Here is a 17,300-nt window from a genome sequence, read left to right as displayed (position 1 = left end):
AGGGAAAAAAAAGAAAGGGTATAGTAGCTAGACCCAATAGTTCAATGAGGACATCAGCTTCTTTCTGTCTCTGAGACTGCCCTTTCTTTTATAATCTGGGTCCAGGTAACCCAGGCTTCTGGGCTAGACCTTTATGCTGCATAGCTGCGAGTATTAACAGGAAGGATAACAAGAGAGGGTCAGGATGAGATTTCTGTTAGGCAGATTCATTCTGCTGTCGGAAATCTTGTTACCTGACTTTCTTTGGATGTCCCTGAGAGGCTTCAAAAGAGTGAGCTGTGGAAAGAGCTGTGGAGTGGTGCAGTGGATAGGGCACCGGCCCTGGACTCAGGAGTACCTGAGTTCAAATCCAGCCTCAGACACTTAACACTGGCTGTGTGACTCTGGGCAAGTCACTTAACCCCAATTGCCTCACCAAAAATAAAAAAATTAAAAGAAGAGTGAGCTATGGATATAGGCCTTCAAGGCTAAAACATTGTATCTCAAAGCAACAGTGTTAGTTGTGAGCTCCAAGTTATTTTAAATTGAAATGTTATTACATGGGTTTTTTAAAAATCTATATTAAATTTAAAATAATGGTACTTAAACTGTCATTTATGTTTTTGTCCACTCCTTAATGTCTCTGGGAGGCCAGTAGAAAGGGAGAAAGGGAAAAGGGAAATGAAAGATGCAAATGTTGAGCTAGCCAGTAGGCAAGGGCTTCTGGGTGGCAGGAAAGTGTCTCTTTGTCTGAAGAAAGTGCTACAGCCTTGTAAAGGTACATTTTCTGGCATGTATTTCCACTCTGGTCTGGTGGGGTAAATGCTCATGGCTGGAGAGCATATTGTCAGGTGTAGGAGGTGGCTGAGGGCAGGCAAGGCCTGGTCTAAGGTTTTGCAGTGGGCAAGAGTGGAAAAGGGTGCTGCTGCAAAGGGTGAGGGGAGTGGTAGGGGAGAAGGAAGGAGGAGTGAAAGAAGGGAGGGGCAGAATGGGAAAGGGGGCAGTCAGAAGCAAAACACTTTTGAGGAGGGATAGGGTGAAAGAAGATAGAAAATAGTGTACTATCATGGGGAGGAAACATGATGGAGGGAAACAGTTAACAATAGTAACTGAAAAAAATTTTGAAGCAGAGGCAAGAGTAATGTAAGATAATGATGAGGATGGTGATTAATGGACTGATGAGAGGATGAAAATGAGGATTGATTGATGAGGAGGATTAGTTGATGAAGATAAGGTGGAAGAATGATTGGTGATGATTGATGATGGTGGTGGTGGTGATGATTGTGATAAAATGTATGGTACTTACCTTGCTGGGCTACTGTGAAGAGAATTCTTTGTCAGGTATAAGGTACTATATAAACGTTATCTATTATTGTTGTTGCAAGAATCAACATCAAAAACAAAACAAAAAAACAAAAACAAGAATCAACCTCATGGGTTTATTGTAAGGAAATTTCTCTTTAAAGTACTATATAGGGGACAGCTCGGTGGCGAAGTGGATAGAGCACCGGCCCTGGAGTCAGGAGGACCTGAGTTCAAATCTGGCCTCAGACATGTAACACTTACCAGCTGTGTGACCCTGGGCAAGTCACTTAACCCCAATTGCCTCACTAAAAAAACAAAACAAACAAAAAAATAAATAAAGTACTATATAAATATAATTTACTATTTAAAAAAAAGAGATGAGCAAGATGCTATCAGGAAAAACCCGGAAAGACCTACATGAGCTGATTCAACATGAAATGTACTGTATACAAAGCAGTAGCAACATTGTAAGATGATCTGCTGTGAATGACTTGGTTATTTTCAGCAATGTAATGATCCAAGACAACTCTGAAGGTCTTATGAAAAAATGCAGTCCATCTACAGAGAGAGAACTGATGGTGTCTGAATACAAATTGCAGCATAATTTTTTTGTTAGTTCCTTTATCTGAGGTTTTGTTTTTATTTGTTTTCTTTCACAACCTGGCTAATGTGGAAATGTTTTGCATGACTGCTCATGTATAGCTTATATTGAATTGCTTGAGTTCCTGGGGAGGGGAGGGAGGAAGAGAATTTGGAACACAAAGTTTGAAAAAAGTTGATGTCAAAATTTGTATTTACATGTAATTTGGGAAAAATAAAATTCTACATTTAAACAAAAAAAAAACCCAAATAAATAAATAGAGAATTTGGGGAAAGAAAAAAAAAAGAACTTACCCAGGGTCACACAGCTAGTATGGACCTAATACCAGATTTGAACTCAGGACCTCCTGGCTCCAGGCCCCACACTCTATCTATCCTCTCCCTAGCTGCCCCTACTGGTAATCCCATATTTGCTACAATGTCATCAAAGTTGAACAAATTTAAATAGATTCATAATATCATACAACCCCATAGGAAAAAAAAAAGCTTGTCAAACAAACTCCATAGGTAAATGAAGTCAGGTTACAGATTAAACTACATTTAGACAATTCACAAATAAACTGATTGATTTACATGTCCCCAAGGAGTCCGGGACAGTTGACATTCTTCCTCTGGCTTCTTATCTAAGGAAGCTTAAGACTAAGAAAATTTTAACCTCCCATGGGACAGCTTTCCCTCAGGTGAGGTTATTATTATTATTATTATTATTATTATTATTATTATTATTATTATACTGAGGCAATTGGGGTTAAGTGACTTGCCCAGGGTCACACAACTAGTAAGTGTTAAGTGTCTGAGGCTGGATTTGAACTCAGGTACTCCTGAATCCAGGGCCAGTGCTTTATCCACTGCGCCACCTAGCTGCCCCTCTGACCATTATTAAAACAGATTTTTAGTTAACTAAAAGGAATGGCCCTGAGTCCCAAATAGTAAAGGGAAATAAAATATTATCACAAGGGATGTCAACCAAACAGAATTGGCCTCTAACCTGTGAATGACTGTAGCTGAATAGAACAGGCTAGAGAAAGGTGAGTCAGGAATTAAAGAGGAAAAAAGGCTTGCAAGCAAGGGGGGGGGGGGGCAGCGTCGCGGCTGCCTGCCCCTAGTGGTGAGTCTGGAGGCAGTGTGGGGAGATCTCAATACTAGTGGCTGCCCAGTGAGTTGTAGCCCTGAGAATGAGGGAGCAGCAAGCATGTAACAAGTTTGATTCATTGCAGGACTTTCTGAGTTTGTCCAGTGCTTGTCTTCCATCAGAAAACACATGGTGAATTATATGACTATCCCAGGGTGTGAGATCATCCAGACAGTGATCACAAAGGATTGTAGTCCTCCCAAGCTCTGCCTGTTCGGCCTTCACTCAGGAAAACAGGGAGTTTAAGTTTTATTTTGTCACAGTGCTTAATATGTATTGGTCTCTTTTATTCAGTTGCATAAATTCCACTCCAACCCTCCATTTTAATGGTCTATCTCTCATCTTAAATGTGTTTCTTGTAAACAACATGTTGTTGGATTCCATTCTGCTATCCATTTCCATTTTATGGTGAGTTCATCCCATTGACATCCAGAGTTATAATTACTATTTCTGAATTTCCCTCATTATTTTTATTCTCTTTTTTCTTTCTCAGCCTTTCTTTTTACCCTAGTCCAGCTACCTTATCCCTGTTTAACCCCTTAACCCTGTTTGCCTCAGTTCCTCATCTGTAAAATGTGAAATGTAAAATGTTAAATGAGAAACGACCAGTATCTTTGCCAAGGAAACCCCAAATGGGGTAAGAGTCAGACAGGAATAGTTGACTAAACTACAAAAATAGGATTGTGGATCTATCATTTGTTTAGCTTTTATGACCTAAGATCGCCATATATAAAAGAATTATTTCTCAGTGGCACTGCCACAATTTTGCCTGAGATGCCTTGTCAGAATCCTCATGATTTGTTCAGGTTTTCTCTGTGGCCTGAATTCAGCTCTTGCTGGAGATTACTGATGTGTGTGCAGTTGGCATATTTTCCATGCGGCTTGATTATGGACTTTGGTTTAAGACTTGCTGATTTCAGTTTTCGCCGAACCCATTCTGTGGAACGTTTTTGCTATCTGTAGGCAGGGGAGAAGGGCACTCCTCAAGCCAGCAACCCAGGGTGCTTGTAAAGCGCCGGTTCCCCAAGAAGGCGGTCAGGGCGTCCCGGTTCCCCTTCCTGCCAGGTGGGTCTCTCCCCAGTTTTTTTTTTCCTTTGTTTTTTTTTTTTTTTTTGCGGGGCAATGGGGGTTAAGTGACTTGCCCAGGGTCACACAGCTAGTAAGTGTCAAGTGTCTGAGGCCGGATTTGAACTCAGGTACTCCTGAATCCAGGGCCGGTGCTTTATCCACTGCGCCATCTAGCCGCCCCCTCTCCCCAGCTTTTTGAGGGGAAGAGGGGGAGTGTCAGGAAGGGAAGCTCAAAGGTTTGTGGAAGAAGCTTCCCGACCCGCTGCACCGGCCCCTGGCCCCGGTGCCCTGCTCTCCGCTCTGAGTGCGTTTTCTGCTTCTTCCCGCCCCTTACAGGGAAACCATTGGTCGGCTTGGTGCAGAATTGAGGAGGAGTATACAAATGAGGAGTTTCCAAGTAGGCCGTGTTGGTCGCCGTGTTTGTAAAAGGACACTGCTGCTTAGGGGTGGGGAAGTGGCAAGCATGTTTCTTTCTCGCTTCTCGGCTTTTTGGCTAAGATCAATTGTAGTATCTGTTCTTATCAGTTTAATATCTGCTACGTTCTCTGAGAACAATATATTTAATTGATTTTGGGGGCAGGGAGAGGGAATAGGAGCTTGCTTCATCCTCTCCACGCATCGACCCGGTATCCCAGTACTTCTGGGAACGGTGTATTTCCCTTCAGGGTAATTATACTGTTTGCAAAAAAAAAAAAGATTAAGTGGTTGTTTTTTTTCCCCATAGTACTTCCCGGATTTGAACACAAGTGTTAGGCGAGCTACTTTCATAAAAGGCAAATTTCTTATTGTACTTGGAAACCTCTATGAGAAGTTCGGCCACCGCTGCCATAGCAAAGGGCAGTAGGGTCAGACTTGATGGAAAAGTCGCCCTGACTGAAATTGAGTGGCAAGTTCAATTCTCCTAGCTGTGTTCTCCCATTTAAAGAAAGGTATCCTGATCTCTAAGGTAACACTATCTCCTTCATAGGATATTATTCAGGCAAGAAAGGGTTAAATCTCCCCAGAAATTTTACTTTTTAATTGTACCTACACTACAAGATAAGAAAAGCTAACTTATTTTCATTGACTTGTGTGGTCTCTGATAGCAACTATCACAGTTCTCTATGGGATATATTCTGTAAATTCCTGGATTTGAGTCACTTCTCCCCTTGATTTCTTTCGGAGACAATCAAGAACAGCAAGAGACATCATCTACCACTGCCAAGATAATTATCTTAATGGATCACCAGGAGGGTGCTTTTTGTTAAGGAAACAACAGTTTATCTCATGTTTGAACTTCTCTTCATGGGACTACCAGCACTTTATCAGGTATCAACAGCAGGAATGGAAAACTCACTGAAATTGGGACTCACTTGTACCACAGATGCCAATTGATTGATAAACCTGGACAAGGAAAAGTACATCATGCCATGCTGTTGCTCAGTCATTTTTATTTGTGTCTGTTTTTTTATGACCTCCATTTGGGGTTTTCATGGCAAAGGTACTAGAGTGGTTTGCCATTTCCTTCTCCAGCTCCTTTTACAGATTAGGAAACCAAGGCAAAGAGGGTTAAATGACTTGCCCAGAGTCACACACCTACTAAGTAAGTGTCTGAGGGCAAATTTGAACTCAGTCCTTCCTGACTCCAGGCTTAGCGCTCTATCGCTGTACCACCTAGCTCTTCTGAATGCCATGATCACCAAAGAGAATTATTTTCTCCAAAACCCTTACTTGTTCAGTTTAGGTGCGTCATCTACATTAGCAACATTGTTCTGGTTGCTGTGGATGCTCCAGGATGACCCTGCCCAGGAAGAGACCTGGGGTGCTGTCCACTCCCCTCCTTCCATCTAGAGAGGAGACCATAGAAAACCCATTTGTGAGTAGTTCATGCTGAGTTCCAAGGAAGGTCAGAGGGAACATATATTGAAGACAAATCATAAGTACAAATATGGCAGAAAGGTGGCACCTTTCCTTTTTTTTTTTTGGTGAGGCAATTGGGGTTAAGTGACTTGCCTAGGGTCACACAGCTAGTAAGTGTTAAGTGTCTGAGGCCAGATTTGAACTCAGTTCCTCCTGACTTCAGGGCCAGTGCTCTAGCCACTGTGCCACCTAGCTGCCCCCTGGTGGCACCTTTCTAATACTATTTTAATTGTAGAAAAAGGTAAGAAGATTTGCATTTCCTCCATTAGTGATTTGGTTGGGACAATATTTCGTGTGTTTAATAGTTAAATTTTCTGAGAGTCATTTATTAAAAAGTCTTGTGGCGCAGTGGATAGAGCACCGGCCCTGGAGTCAGGAGTACCTGAGTTCAAATCCGGCCTCAGACACTTAACACTTACTAGCTGTGTGACCCTGGGCAAGTCACTTAACCCCAATTGCCTCACTTAAAAAAAAAAGTCTTTTAGTTTCTTGTAATTCAAAGTGTCTACTTTTATCATTTGTGATCACCTTTATCTCTTGCTTGACTGTAATTCACTTCTGTCAAAAATGGTTTTTATTGCTTGTCTCCTACAAAAAAAAATGAACAGATCAGAGAAATTAATTTTAATAAAGTATTTTTTTCCTGTTACATGTAAAGATAGTTCTCAACTTTTGTTTATACAAGCTTTCCAATTTCAGATTTTTCTCTCTCCCTTCCCCCTTCCCTAGACAGCAGGTAATCTGATATAATCTGATATATATACACATATATATATACACATAATAGCATTAAACATATTTCTGCATTAGTCATGTTGTAAGAGAAAAATCAGAGCAGTGATGAAAAACCTCAAAATAGAAAAACAACAGCACCAAAAAGAAAAGAAATAGTGTGGTTCATGCAGCATCTATACTCCACAGTTCTGGTTTTGGTTTTTTGGAGATCCTCTTCCATCATGAGTTCCCTGGAACTCTTCTGTACCATTGCATTGGTGAGAAGAATATAGTCCATGACAGTAGATCAACATACAATGTTGATGATACCGTGTACAATGTTCTTCTGGTTCTGCTCATCTCACCCATCATCAGCCCACGCAAGACCCTCCAGGTTTCTCTGAACTCCTCCTGCTCATCGTTTCTTACAGCACAATAGTATTCCATTACATTCATATACCACAACTTGTTTAGCCATTCCGTTACTGATGGGCATTCCCTCAATTTCCAAGTCTTTGCCACCACAAAGAGAGCTGCTATAAATATTTTTGTACACGTGGGTCCTTTTTCCTTTTCTATGGTCTCTTTGGGATACAGACCTAGCAGTGGTACCACTGGGTCAAGGGGTATGAACAGTCCCATAGCCCTTTGGACATAGTTCCAAATTGCTCTCCAGAATGGTTGGGTCACTTCACAGCTCCACCAACAATGCATTGGTGTTCCAATTTTTCCACAGCTTCTACAACATTTATTATTTTCCTTTTTTGTCATATTAGCCAATCTGATAGGTGTCAGGTGGTACCTCAGAGTTGTTTTAATTTGCATCTCTCTGATCAATAGTGATTTAGAGAATTTTGGGGGTGAGTGAGACAATTGGGGTTAAGTGACTTGCCTAGGGTCACACAGCTAGTAAGTGTTAAGTGTCTGAGGCCAGATTTGAACTCAGTTCCTCCTGACTTCAGGGCCGGTGCTCTAGCCACTGTGCCACGTTGCTGCCCCTTAGAGAATTTTTTCATATGGCAATAGATAGCTTTGACTTCTTCATCAGAAAACTGCCTGTTCATATCGTTTGACCATTTCTCAATTGAGGAATGACTTGGATTCTTATAAATTTGATTTAGTTCCTGATATATTTTAGAAATGAGGCCTTTATCAGAAATGCTGGCTGTAGGGGAAGCTAGGTGGTGCAGTGGCTAGAGCACCGGCCCTGGATTCAGGAGGACCTGAGTTCAGATCTGGTCTCAGACATGTAACACTTACCAGCTGTGTGACCCTGGGCAAGTCACTTAACCCCAATTGCCTCACCAAAAAAAGAAAAAGAAAAAGAAATGCTGGTTGTAAAAATTGTTTCCCAGCTTTCTGCCTCCCTTCTAATTTTGGCTGCATTGCTTCTATTTGTACAAAAGCTTTTTAATTTAATGTAATCAAAGGAAGACTCCCTCTTTCTAAGGGTATATAAAGTTTCTTTGCTCACTGGTTACAGGGTGTTATCAATTTCATTAGCATGATACAAATCAGCCCAAAAGCAAATACTATAACAAGAATGGATGTAATGCAAAGCAGTTTTAACAATTTCAGTTATAACAAGTATGGAGGGAATACAGAAGCACTATGATAAAATTACATGATTCCAAAAAGAAGTTTGACAAGGATGAGGATGCCCAGATGCCCCCACAAGATAGGCACTTACCATCCTGGGGAAAGAAGTCACCAGGAAGGGACTTATAGCTTGTTCAGCTTGGAGTTCGGTCAAAGGGCATTTTGCTCTTATTAATCCAGGGTTTCATAAAATACTTTTGGATAATTAAGGCAGCTCCATCAAATCCAGATGGTCCATACATTCATCTTAACATGCCCTAGCCATAACTTTAAAAGCCACCCAATCAGGTTCTCTTCTAATTTTTAATTTTAAAAATATTTAATATTTAATATTCAATTTAGTTATGCATTCTGTGATTATCCTGGCATCTGGGGTTAGGATGTTCATCTCAACCTAACTTTTATCTAACTGCTTTCTAATTTTTCCAACAATTCTTGTCAAATAATGAGTTCTTTCTTAGGTACCATGCTCTTGGAATTAGGCTTCTAAAAATGACTTAAAATATCGATACCCTTTGATCCAAAAAACTTTCTGCTCAATATATACCCCCAAGGAAGTCAGACACAAGGGAAGTTGACATATAAACCAAAAAACATGTAGCAAAACTTGTTATAGGGGGAAGAACAGAACAATCACAACTGAAAACTGCTGAATGGTGATGACAAAGTTTGGTGCCAAGGAAGAGAACTGAGAAAACAGATCACCCAACATTTTTACAAAAGTCTGGGGTGGAGGGTGGCAATAGGTGTGGAATTAACACCCACATACACAGTCAGCTTTCCCCCTTATGTTAGTTAACTTCATTCAGGTGGTTTTTTTCCCTTCTCTTTTTATTCTTTGCTATATGAGATAGCCATATGGGAAGGGGACTAGGACAGGCTAAGTATGTATACATATACATACACACATGGAGTTGAATAGCTGATGTAATGAAAAAAAATATCCCTAAAAATCAATTTCAAAAATATTGTAAAAAGAACTTACCCACCAAATGGAGACCAATTTCCTTAGGAAACCCATTTTGTTGTGTTTTTCTTTTCCCTTAGTCCAGGCCAAGTATGGAAGGCAATGTAAGTTTTTTTAAAACAGCAATGGTTCCCAGAAGGATTTTATGCAAATTGATGGTGGCTGTGAATATAAAGTTTTGGTATCTTCAGTTATCAGAGATGTGCTCCATGGATGACAATTATGGAAAGGCTTGGTAAAATCTGACTGAAGCATTTGGATCAGTGCCACACAAAATTATTGGTTGGCTCTGAAACAATTGAGATCCTCGGGAGACTGTACTAGGACAATATGACTTTTATTTAAAACAATGTTTTCCTCTGGCTGTTGCTGTACAATGCAGGGTTGCCCACAGAGCCAATGATTAAATTCACTTTGGAAAGAATCATTTGGGCTTTGACTAAGATAAGAATGGACTATAAGATGCACCACAAGAGAGAGAATGTCTTGTTCCACACGTAATGGGGGAAATGGGGTACAGGTCGGATTAAGGGTTGGGGTTCTTAGGAATTCCTCTTTAAAGAATTACACCCTCTTGCACACAAAAGTAGTTAGAATAAGGTGGTAGTTTATTTAGGGGCAAGGGAAGGGAAGGGTGGGGGAAGGGAAACCATGACAGAAATCCTTGGACTTCTCATGGGGAGATAGGCACAAAGCACGTGGCTCAGAGGTACCAATCTCCTCAAACAGGAGACTGGCAGGTACTTTTATTGAGACTGATGGGGGGAGGGGTGACCATTTGACTGTGGAAAGTTCCTTTAGTGAGGGAGGACCGTCCCCCACTGGTGGTGGCTAGAGAAATTGGGTGAGGGGTAGCTACAGATTTCTCTTCAGGACACAAAGGCCACACCCAAATTTATCTTCCCAGGGATAAGGGATACCAGAATGGAGGGTGGGAGGTCCCAAAGCTAGCTCAGTCCAAACTGGTTCCACTTATCTCTCTAGAGTATCTGTCCTCTGGTTTAGTCTCTCAAGGACAAGATTCCTCAGTGTGCCCCAGAGAAATTCTGGTGTGCTCTGCACCCCATGACATACACAATCTTCTAGCCCCTTCACAAAGACATTCTTAGGTGCTGACACTGTAAGTGAGATTGGCTGTTTCAAGGATGGGACTTCAATTTGAAGGCAAGAAACTGGCATCTTTACTAACCAGTGGTCAAAAACAGTGTAATTTCCAGAGGGTTTAGTATCCAGGACAAAGTTGTCTCATGTGACAGAGGAGAATGCTTATATTTGGGAATGCCCATGAGGTACCATACTGCTCAAGCAGCCAGTGATGCCATGGCAAAAATTATGGCAGAATCAGACCTGACTGAGCAGTGAGGTATGGTCCCTGGCCCAGAAAGAGGAAGAGAAAAAAATTAAAAAGGATTCTGTCACATTCATTTAACTTAGCATTTCATTTCATTGGTCTTTGTACACAGCACAACATAAAGAGAAGACTCAATATAAAACCATGAATTTCTATTTCAGACTGTTTACTTTTTTAAAAAGTGTAATACCTTCTACATATTGTTTTCAAAGCTACCCTGCTTCTCTGTGATTCCTTCTAAGTTTTCTTTTATTCTCTGAAGTTTAGGAGCATTGCAATCATTTAAATAATGAATAATCCAGCCTCAGGCACTTGACACTTACTAGCTGTGTGACCCTGGGAAAGTCACTTAACCCTCATTGCCCTGCTCAAAAAAAATGGGGTGTTGGGGGACCCTCCCCACACTTGGGGCCTGGCTGGTTTCCCAGGGCCAGCCCAGAGTCAGAAGAATTGCAAAAGAAATGTAGATTGACTGTCCTGACAACCTAAAGGAAGTTAACTCACCTGGGCAACCCCCCCACCCTAGTCATGTCAATCAGTGGACTTGAATGTTACTGGCCAATTAACATGTATCAATATGCAGTGACCCACCTCTATCTGAGAGGGGATAAAAATCATTGGGGAGAGGGGGCTAGCTCTCTTCTCATCTGTTTTCTCAATCTCTCTCTTAGCTGGGATGCTGAAGGAGGCAGCCATGTGGCCCCCCTCTCTTCTCTCTCTATCTAGATATGTAGAGATTCTGAATTTTAGAGCCATGTGCTCTCTCTTTACTAACATGTAAAATGCTTTAATAAATGCTTAATGCCCCCAAACTGGTGCAATAGCCTCTAATTTACAAGTATCAATATACAGGGACAGGCATCCCCCCAGTATTTCAAATGACACATAGCTTAACTCTGTTATGAGACACTTGTCTGTCATTCCATAGTTAACAAAAATGGGTTTGCTTAGCCATAGCAAGAGGACAATTTAATAAGGACATACATCAAAGATCTCCAGACTTGATTCAGCTGCGTAAAGCTCTCCTGGCTTTAGTGGGTATCTGGAATGCCTCTTGGTTGTTTTGTACTCAGGAGTCCAAGAAGTGAGCCTTTAGTCCTCTGAGCAATCAAGACTCAGACACTTCGAGGACAATGAGGCAATATCACCAAGACTTTGAGGAATGCCCCCTCCCCCACCATCCATAGGCATCCATAGGGCCCTCTTCATTTTTGTGGTGTGTGACTTGGTGGTTTTCTAAATTATTCAAAGTGTCAGGATGGGCATGTGAAGTGACTGACCTTAAGAATTTTCATTCTCATGTGTATTATAACTTGAACTCATTCCCAGTTTAAACTCATACCCTGTTTTTAAAACAGTACAGTAAAGAATCCTGCCTCAGAATGACTCTTCATGTCATCATCTTATATGTGCATGCCAAGGTTTCTAGTTCATACCACCATGTCTTGAAAAGCACCACATGTATAATGCAATAAAATTTGATTATTGATCAAAAAACAGGAAGGAAGGAAGTAATGTAGGAGGCAAAAAGGGGTTAATAGAAAAAACCTAAGGCCCAAGCTTTAATTCAGATATTAGCTCTAAAAGGGAGTCAGACCTCAGTTAACGGATAACTTATGTCAGGTTCTTGTATCCATAGTGATCAACATCCATAATGGACCAGAACGGGTCAGGTAAAAATAACAATAAAGGAAAAAGACAACCTCTAGAAATTCTAATGAAAAATGATTATATTTTAAAACTAGCCATGGGAATCAGAAAGAGACATGTACAGAAAAGGCCAAATTTGTCCCCAGGTTCACCTTATGACATGTTGTAACGATTGGAATGACGCCACCTGCTGGAGACTTACTGTAGAAGAGTTCTGCCCATGAAGCGAAGGTCTTTGAGGGCAAGACCAGGAATCAGGAAGTGACGTGGACTAGTGGGAGGAGGAAAGAAGAGACTGGTGCTCGCTCTCGCGCTCTTTCCTGAGGACGCTGGCGGAGAAGGGAGCTAGAAATGTGCTCTCCCTTTAATAGGTAGGAATCTAGGCCTTTCTCTCTCTCTTTACCAAATTCTTATTCTCCTTAATAAATGCTTAAAAGTCTAACTCTTGCTAAAGCTTATAATTTATTGGTGACCACTCATTGGATATTTTAGACAGACTAGCTAGAATTTTAGCCCTTAACAATGTAAACCCCCAAAACATATCTCCACTGAAAAAGGTACCCCAGGAACTCGAAATTAGGATAATCCCTCCCCTGAGAAACCCCTAGATGGAGAATATTTTAATGAGTAGAACAGGCCCTCTCCTGTACCTCCCCAAGGTGGAGATTATTATGAGACTAATAATCAATTTATCCATACTATAAATATAACTGTCTTTCCTTTCCTTATTTGAGAGATACCTTTCCAATATTCTGGTTCTCTCACTGTGGTCACCCACAGTATTGCAATAAAACTTGGGAAACTGAGTCACTGGGTCTTGTAAATCTTTTGGGACAACTCAAAATCTATTTGACCCAAAATTCCAGCCCACATCACTACCATCTTGTTCTAACTGCTTTTGTGTGCAAGAGGGTATAATTCTTTAAAGAGGAATTCCTAAGAACCCCTACCCCTACCCCAACCCGTACCCCATTTTCCCCCATAACACTTATACACTAGGTGGAAACTATGGTGAATGTCCTCAGGAATCAAAAAGCTAGGCCTTTGGGGCTCAAGTACCCGTGTGTTCTGCTGTTCTGAGCAGCTGGTATTCTGGAAAGTATTTCTTTAGGGAGATAGCCACGTTTTCTAGGTGAGAACAATTCATTATCCCTCTAGCTGACAATTAATCAGGGAATAATCAGCTGAGACTAGTGACCTCCTAATGATGAATGATGTCTGGTGTCGTGTGACCTGGCATCATGGCCCTGACAGAACTTCAGAAGTTAGATTTCAAGGAGTCAGGAAACTTTGAACTATCAATGATCCTGAAATCTCTGAAGCCACTGGGAGACAAAAGCTAAAAGCCGCAGGGAAAGAAAAGAATAAGGAGGGAACCCCATTGGCAGTGAATAATTTATGGCCTGGACATATGGTGCATGCCATAATGCATGTGTGTTTGCTTACACAGGATTTTTTTAAAAATCCGTTTCATTTACTTTCCACTTATATTTAAACTGTAGCCAATAAAACAACAAGCATCTATTAAGCAACACGTTGTACATGAAACAATGTGTACAAAAATAGTTATATACAGAGTACATACAAAATAACAAGGTATTTTAAGAGGGAGGGCATCCGGCCTCTAAGTAGAATGAGAGAGGTTTTCAAGGGGGGGAGGGGGGGAGGCTGGGGAGAGAAGAGTTTTGTAAATTTATTTGTTACTAGGAAGGGCTTGAGGGAGGGGAGGGGCGGGTGTCGTAGTGATAATGATTTCAAAAAGAAAGGAAATAGCATCAATGAAACATTTTTAAGAAACATGAGACAAAAAAGAGAAGGCAGTTTAGAATCAGGCACAGACCGGCAGAATAGCTTTGGAAGGAGCATGTCCAATTTGCTTACCTACCTTAAACGCAGACACACATACTCCAAAATGTAGCGCGTTTTTCAGGTTTTTCTAGGCAATCCTCTGTCATTTCTTGTTTGTACATGGAAAGTTCATGTTTGTTGATGTTTGTCAAGTTCAAAATAACACAAAATTATCCTTTAAAAAATTAGGGGGGCAGCTAGGTGGCACTGGATTCAAAAGGACCTAATTTCAAATCCGACCTCAGACACTTGACACTAGCTGTGTGACCCTGGGCAAGTCACTTAACCCTCATTGCCCCGCAAAAAAAAAAAAATTCTTTTTTAATTAGGAGAGTTGGGCACTTGGGATGGGGAATCTGGAAAAGCTTTATGTTGAAGATGATGCCAGGAGAGGGCAGGTGAGGAGGGAGTCGATTGTAGGTAGGGGAGAGAGCCCCTGTAAAAGCCCAGAGAGGGGAGATGGAGAAAGAAAGGGAGTTTGGCTGAATTATAGAATGCAGGAAGGGAAGGAATAAGGTTTGACAAGAAAGGTGGATTAGAGTCATTTTGTGACGGATTTTCCACGCGAAACAGAGTTTCTATTTATCCCCGCGGCAGAGGAGAGCCACTGAAGTTGACCGAGTAGGGTAATGATGTAGTCAGGAAAATCAGTTTGGCAGGTCGGGGGAAGATGGGGTGGAGAAAGGAGAGTGCTGAGGCAGGAATTCCAGTCCGGAGGCGAGAGGTAATGGCCAAGCCCGCAGTTCATTGCCGGGTTCTGAGGCTGAAATATTTGGGAAAAGCTTGATGGAAGAGGTGTGCACGCTTGAGGTGTGCCTTGAGATCAGGAAAAGTGGAGAGAAGGGAGGAACATCGAGAAGCGGCCCAATTGTTAACGGGGACGGACTCTGTATACAAATAAAAATCAAGGGGCAGCTAGATGGCGCAGTGGATAGAGCACCGGCCCTGGAGTCAGGAGTACCTGAGTTCAAATCTGGCCTCAGACACTTAACACTTACTAGCTGTGTGACCCTGGGCAAGTCACTTAACCCCAATTGCCTCACTAAAAAAAAAAAAACACAAAACAAAAACAAATAAAAATCAAACGAAACCAATCCAAGAGTGAAACGAATCTTCCTCGGTCCCATCGAGATAAGGAAATGCCTAATATTGCAGAGGTAAGTGATGTCCTGGTGCAAGTTGTAATTTGCTTTGAATGTTAGCTTTGAATGGTGGCTGTCTTCCGGATGCCGGGAGAGAAACGTCACAAGAGGGTGGGCAATATTCAGATGAGGAGTGTTTGGGGCCGTTTTCTCCGATCAGTTGGGGTCACTTCCTCTGGAAAATAAAGACTTGCGTGTCCGAGAACCCTAGCGACGTATGCATGTTGCTGGGTTTGAAATGCTTTGAGATTCCCGTGTTTTGCGTGGCTGTAGCTTGCTGTGTGAGATGTCTAAGTGTTGTGTTAGTGACCGTACACGTAATGTGTGTGTGTGTTGAGGGAGTGGGCGCGCATGATGCCGCAAAGCATACTTACCTGGCAGGGGTGATTCCATGATCACGAAGGTGGTTTCCCCAGGGCGAGGCTTATGCATTGCACTCCGGATGGGCTGACCCCTGCGATTTCCCCAAATGCGGGAAACTCGACTGCATAATTTGTGGTAGTGGGGGACTGCGTTCGCGCTCTCCCCTGATCTCTTGTTTTCCAAAAGTGGTTTGCGAACTCGTCTCGCGTCTTTTCCTGTTTTTTTACTTTGAGCTCTGCCCCTTGGGTCTCCCAAAACATCAGAGTGAAGCGGCTGCGTGTGTTTTCCTTCCTGACTGCCCAGAAAAATATCTCCAAACTAGCATTTCACTTCTTCCCCCATAACATGAAGAAAAGTGCGTGCGTCTGTGTGTCTTCCAAATCTAAAGTCTCCTCTCTGGGGGTCGATGCCTGAAAGTGGACAGAGCAAGCTCTCTACTAAGTCCATCTTCGGGGTTCAAATGCAAAAAGTATTTCCATCCAACAGCTTCCTTTTGTTGGTCCTTTCCTTTGCAGGATGAAGTCGCTGCCCCAAGTAATTCTGGGCACTTAAGTACCAGCTTTTGTTTTCCGATTTCATGCGTTCTTTTCAATGAACAATTAAAAAATTCCCTCTCCCTAGCACCTCTTACTGCTGGGAAAACAAGACCCGGTGTGGCATCACTGGCCACAACAAAACATCAAACCCCCAAACCAAACCTCTCACTCTGCCGCCCGGAGTACGTACATCACATCAAGTCTCGGGTAGAAGATGGGAAGCCTACTTTACCACCAGTCTCCTGGAATCTCAGTTAGTCGATGCCAATTTTGAATGTACACGTAGTAGTTGTGATGAATTCCTAGGCTCCCTGGTGTTTTGTTTGTTTTCTCAGATGAGTTTTTGTTATTTGCCATTCAATAGGATATCCCTGTTGTCGTAGGAGGGCCCAACTTTTCATTTAAGTTTTAACACATCATCCAGAAATTAGGGTGTTGCGGGGGCAAGGTTACTTGCGGCACGCGTCTGGCTGGGCAAACCCGTCTCTGGACTGGCTGCTCGTCCTGTCGTCACTCTGGTCACCTAAAACTTCAAAAAAGTTTGAGCGGTAGACATTTTGAGCTCCCTTTAGTCTACGGAAAAAGCAAGATCACCTCCCACCTTCTTTTGTGTACGGAAAGTTGTTCCCCTAGGGGAAGGGCACCGTTCCCAGAGGCACTGCGATACCGGGTCGATGCGTGAAGTGGACGGAACAAGCTCCTAGTCCATCTCCTGGCTTCAAAAATCCATTTAATATATTGTCCTCAGATGGAGGACGTATCAGATATTAAACTGATAAGAACAGATACTACACTTGATCTTAGCCAAAAGGCCGAGAAGCGATAAGCACCAAGCCTAGCACTCCCCGCATCCTTCTCAACAGCATCCTTTTCCACTCGCGCCCACGGCAAAACCTTGGACCAAGCCTCTCCCTCACTCAGCCACCGCCTACGCCCGACAAAACGCCCTCCAGCCTTGAGCATTTACCCCACCAGACCGGCGTCGAAAAACACGCCGGAAAACGGACCTTTACCAGGCTGTAGCACTTTCTTCGGGCAAGGAGACCCTTTCCTGCCACCCAGAACCCCTTGCCTACTGGCTTGCTCCATATTTGCATAGCCCTCCTCCCTTTCGCACTTTCCCTTTCACTTCCCCTTCCTCCCTTTC

General features: G+C 42.4%; 3 non-coding genes across 3 annotated transcripts; 2 read left to right on the top strand and 1 right to left on the bottom strand.

Moving 5' to 3' along the window:
* Nucleotides 1–4,557: 4,557 nt before the first annotated feature.
* On the top strand, nt 4,558–4,744 carry LOC122752019. Its single transcript, XR_006355828.1, has one exon. It is a non-coding gene; the product is annotated as a U2 spliceosomal RNA (small nuclear RNA).
* Nucleotides 4,745–15,620: 10,876 nt separating this feature from the next.
* Nucleotides 15,621–15,784, top strand: LOC122752245. The gene has a single exon (XR_006356029.1). It is a non-coding gene; the product is annotated as a U1 spliceosomal RNA (small nuclear RNA).
* A 1,002-nt stretch (nt 15,785–16,786) lies between these two features.
* Nucleotides 16,787–16,977, bottom strand: LOC122752015. The gene has a single exon (XR_006355825.1). It is a non-coding gene; the product is annotated as a U2 spliceosomal RNA (small nuclear RNA).
* Nucleotides 16,978–17,300: the final 323 nt, after the last annotated feature.

Source organism: Dromiciops gliroides, chromosome 3 (assembly GCF_019393635.1).
Source record: "Dromiciops gliroides isolate mDroGli1 chromosome 3, mDroGli1.pri, whole genome shotgun sequence".
NCBI lineage: Eukaryota > Metazoa > Chordata > Mammalia > Microbiotheria > Microbiotheriidae > Dromiciops > Dromiciops gliroides.
This window is presented reverse-complemented; position numbering and strand designations above follow the sequence as displayed.